A 5182-nucleotide genomic window follows, 5' to 3' on the forward strand; every position below is an offset into this window, starting at 1 on the left:
ATTGTTTGGTTTTTGTATCTTATTTCGGTTGTTGAGTTATATATGTTTGCTTAGATATGCTTGGTTGATATTGGTTGAGTTGTATGGAGTCAATTTGTCTTGTCAAGATTATATCAGTTGAAGCTGTTTTTTGGGGGATATCAGTAAATATTGGGTGCTTTATTTCAAAATGTTTTCTGATGCTGATTAGATTTTTGTGAAGTAAATATTGTTCGTTGAATGTTTGTGGTTTATATGTTGTAAAACATATTCATTTTGTGTTCTTAAGTTTTGTGGGGATTTAATATTTTGTTTGACCATAAGTTAGGTTGGGCTCGCCAGGTGTCTAGTATTGTTCCGTATAAAAAAACCTAAACGTGAAAATATATTTGGTATAAGTGGTTGATAAATGATGTGTGTTTGTTTTGGGTGTAAATAATGATCAGAGTTCTTTATTTTGGGTGTAAATTATAATCAGAGTTTGTTGTTTATGGATTTGAGAGAGAAAAAAGATAAAAAAATACCTAAAATAGTGTTAAGTAAACAATTACATGTTAGTTTTCCAACTGAGAATATTTCAATTTTAAGTCAGACGGTGCTGCCCTGCCTTCATATATTGACAATTGATTCTAGTATTTATCATTTAATCATTCATTAGATTAAATAACATTCTCCTGAGAATTGTATTAAATTTTATAACCTGATAAGTGCTAAGTGTAACAAAGCGGTGGCTCTATTTTAAGAATCTTTGTATCCCCAGCAAAATAAATATTGTTTTTGTTTTCAATTTAAACTTTAAACCGTAAAATTGTAACTTGATCTTATATTGAAATTTTCTTTAAATTGGCAGGTTAAATAGATGAAAACTGGAAATGAACTATATATATTAATCTTCAATCGATTGTTTGTACAGAGACCTATATGTTTGTCACTTTCATTAAAACGTAATAAAGAATTTTGATTAAGAAAAAAAATTATTAAATGAATAAATAGTTAAAACTGCACAAAATGTTTAATAGGGTATGTAAGTCTCGTCATGTGACTTGCAAGATTTCACGATATTTTGCACTTTCGGGTACAAACAAATATCAACAACATTGCTTATCTATATTGGGTAATACTTGTATGCCGGTGGGAAAGTAAAACTTACATGGAAAAGCAAATGATATGTGGAAATTGGCAGAGTTTTTTGTTTTGTAACGAAATGCAACTGGTTTCATCTTGTGTACAAGTATCAATGAAAGACAACTTCGTATAATCTTCAGGTGGGTGTGTCATTCAAATTCAGTTTATCCCAATAAATGTTGTAATATTTTCATTTCCATGTAAATCTAATAAATTTGTTTTTTGATGCAACATCATTCGCATCTGACACCAGACTGGTAACTTTGATTTTATCAATTTTCTATAGCGCTACCTGATTATCTCTCAGAAGTATATCATGTTTAGAAATTTCGGACAGCGCATATTTCGGATAAACGTTTCAATATGATTATAAGTGTGTTTTAGTTGAATATATTTTCTTCCAACTGAAAATATTATTTATTTATAATTATTATCTTTATAAAGCACAAGCAGTCAAGCTGTATATAACCAATTTAAATTGTCATAAAATTTAATGAAATATTTTGCTCCTGTAGATATTTAGACTGAGGACAGTGGTGAGATGAAAGACGTCAGTATCCATTGTAAATACACATGCATGCCCTGCTGTAAAATCGTTTTGGTAAGAAATATATACTTAAAGCTACTTAAACTACATTAATGAAAAATAAATATTATTGTATAACATATAATGTTCTCGTTTTTGTAAATAATTACAGTGTAGCTAAATAAAAAAAAACATTATGGCATATGTAGTTAATTCATGTTAAATACTGTTTTAAGTATTTTTCTCAAGTAAGTGGGTCATATTTTTTTAGTAAAATCATGTTCAGTAAATGGTTAAAAGAACTTAGTCACTATCACATTTTTTTAAAGATCAGTTGTCAAAGCAAATCTACAAAAACTAAGACACCAAGAAGTGTTTCTTCCTTTTCAACATTATTTTCTATTCATGACAATATGAAAATGATTGAAATTTATAGCTGACCAATTATTATTGCTTTCAACTCATGATAAATTTTCTTTAAATACAGGTAATATGTGATTTCATGGTTGGATCTTGAGTACTTGTCATGGCTCTTGATTTATTTTGGAGTGTTCACCATCAGATTAGAAATCAAATAGTGATACCACCAGGCATAGTTGAAAGGAAATGTCCATACACAGTCTTGGAGTACATAGTGGTAGAGACATGGCAGTCCATAACAGATTTTGACTGAATTAAAGCTTCTTAAAGCTCCATGTCTTGTGTAAACTGTCTGACTGAATGTTTGTATTCTAATAAAAACTAAGGTTGAAGACACTTCAAAGATATATGTCAGTGTAAAAATGTTAAACAAAATAGCTGTCTTTGTTAGAAATAAATAACCTGTCTTTATTAAAAATAAATAACCTGTCATTTGTAACTTTGTATTAACTTAATTATTCAAAGATATTTTATCTTCAGCAAATGGCTGCCCAAAACAGTTTCAACAAGGCATCATGTAGTTTCAAAACAGTTAAGATAAATTTGTTATGTATGGACTTGTAAAGTAACAGGAACGGTAAAAAGATAAATGTCCAGCATTAAAATGTTTCTATCTTGATTGAGTTTCATTTCATATTATCACCATGATCACTGCAATAATTGTAAAAGTAATGTAATCTTTAACCATTATTTAAATATCATAAAATTCATCTCAAAGAAAAACTTGTTTTTGAGGCAAGATGTGTAAAATTCCTTCCAGTTATAACGTTTCACTGCTCTTAGAAAAGCCATGATTTGCATTGTAATTTGTACATGGCAGGTAGTAATACCAGAGTAAACAATATAAATGCAATTCATCTGTGTTGAGTATTCTGTAGCAAAACACTAGCTTGCTAGCCCTTGTAAGCCCAAGTCTCTCTCTTAATTGGAGAAGACTTTCAATTCTGCATTCTTTGAAGATTTTAGTATCAGAGGGGTAGTTATTACATACCATATACTTCTTTGGGTTTCAAATTACCTGTTTATAATGTATTGATCCTGTTAACATTTGACCAAAAGTGAATTATCTAATAGTATACAATACATGCAAAACTTAGGGTTTGCACTTTATACAAAACAATTACATCACTGATACATTAATATACCCATTGGAACTGTTTCAAAATTATCAATGTTTCAAAAACAAAAACAAAAAACAAAAACAAAAACACACAATGCTTTTAACTTCTGTCCATGTACATATGTGTAAATGTAGTCATTGAAGAGCTGTCAAGAACTTTTCATCAATATTATTTAGATAGTGTCTGTTTCGATTTCAGTTAGACAAAATTCAAATGACATGCATAGAATTTAATATAGTCAATGCTTGCATATTCAAGCAATCTAGCCATTGCCGTTAGAGAATTAAAGTACACAGTGACACTTATTTTGTAGATGAACTCTTATGATCAAGCACTGCTATAAATATATGCCAAATAGTAGAAACAAAAAACAGTTCATAGGTTTAATAAACTTTTATTTTTACAAAATTTATAGTGCACTGCTTAGCATATATATCACACTGATTTTCCAGTGGAAGAAAAACTTCAGGAAAGCACTTGGAATTATTATTAGTTATTTGAACAATGTAACTTTACACTGAGAATGTCTACTGATACAAGAATAAGAATATTTCCTTTTACAAATGTAAAGACTTTGAAAATTAACATGAACAAATTATCATAGAGTTATAAATCATATTCTAATTGAAAAATGTTCAGCTTGATATCAAAGCTTTGAATTCAAATTTGTGAGCTTATCAATGATTACCTCACAATATTAGTAGTAGATGATATATAATAGTCTTGCTAATCTTTATTTCATATGAATGAAATGTGGATATTTTACTCTGTTTCTATCATTGTGGCATTAACATGTTAACAAGATCATAGTGTCAAACACTTTAAAATCATACTCTTTATACATTAAGATTCTTGTGCTGGATGTCATTCATCTTCTTCAGGAAAGTACATTTGACTATTCTCAGTGGCTTATATTAAACTAATATTTCACTGTAACTTTGTGTTCTCTGATATCATTCTCAAATTAAGGAACAGGAAGATGGTAGTTGCAATAAAGGTCTTCATGGACAAATCCTCCTTCATCTTTTCCCTTTTTATCTGCAGATTGAAAAATCAATAAATATGTTGTTACAAGTGTAAGGCACTAGAAATGATATTAACATTACATTTAATAAGCTGGTCATGACTGACAGAAACATTCCATATTTGAAGTAAATAAACATTAAAGATAAACAAGAACACATATTGATCTTCTTGAATGTGAGACATGACTAATTTTAATGTTTTATTTACTTATCAATTATCATGCAGTGAAATCCAAAAGTTATTAATATATTTTGATAATATATTGATATTAACATGTATATATAATTGAAAAAGGAACAAGAATAAAATGGAAGGGAAAAAAATATCCGTATTACTGTGCAATGTCCGAATTTTGTATAACTTTAATATACACTAGAATTAAAGTGTTTCTCCATTGTTTATTTCAATAAGTTAAAATGGTTTGAATTAATTTCTCACATCAGAAGTTTTAAAACAATACTAAAAGCTAAACAACTAGAGTTCACTACCTTGACAAAACATCCGAAACAATTGTCACTATCCGAAAATAAACTAGTTTTATTAAACTCTATAAATCCCTCTTTTTTCCGTCAGATAATTGACCTACCTGCATTTTTTGACCCGTGCTATCCATTCCTTTAAATCTGAAGAGGACCGAAACAAATTTAACTTCTATATCCCTCGAGTTCTTCGGGTTACCTATATGCACAACGGTAAATAAGTCTGCCAATGTACCCGGAAGTGGTAAATCGAAAGTGAAAGTAAACGAGACTTACGGGCCCTATTACATAAGACGGCACTGGTGGCATGGTTCAAATCTGTTGTAAGAAGAAGGCTATAGTTTAGCTAACTCAATGGCCTTGTTTGATAACGTTTAGTCTAGTACACTAAGGCAGAGTTTGATAACTAACATTAATTTTTATTAAAAGTGTTTCATTGTTAGCCTTCGGTCAAAAAGTATATTGCAGGAAACACAACTTAAGCTCGGTTTTAAACAGTTTTGGTT

The 5182-nt window shown here is 29.4% G+C and overlaps 1 long non-coding RNA gene across 1 annotated transcript; it reads right to left on the bottom strand.

Annotated features, from left to right (window-relative positions):
• Positions 1 to 3549: 3549 nt before the first annotated feature.
• Positions 3550 to 4940, bottom strand: LOC132737681 (uncharacterized). The gene is made up of 2 exons (XR_009626767.1): positions 4784 to 4940; positions 3550 to 4209 (listed from the first exon to the last, which is right to left on the bottom strand). It is a non-coding gene; the product is annotated as an uncharacterized LOC132737681 (long non-coding RNA).
• Positions 4941 to 5182: the final 242 nt, after the last annotated feature.

This window comes from Ruditapes philippinarum, unplaced genomic scaffold, assembly GCF_026571515.1.
Source record: "Ruditapes philippinarum isolate M1 unplaced genomic scaffold, ASM2657151v2 ctg131_1_1_1_1, whole genome shotgun sequence".
Lineage (NCBI taxonomy): Eukaryota > Metazoa > Mollusca > Bivalvia > Venerida > Veneridae > Ruditapes > Ruditapes philippinarum.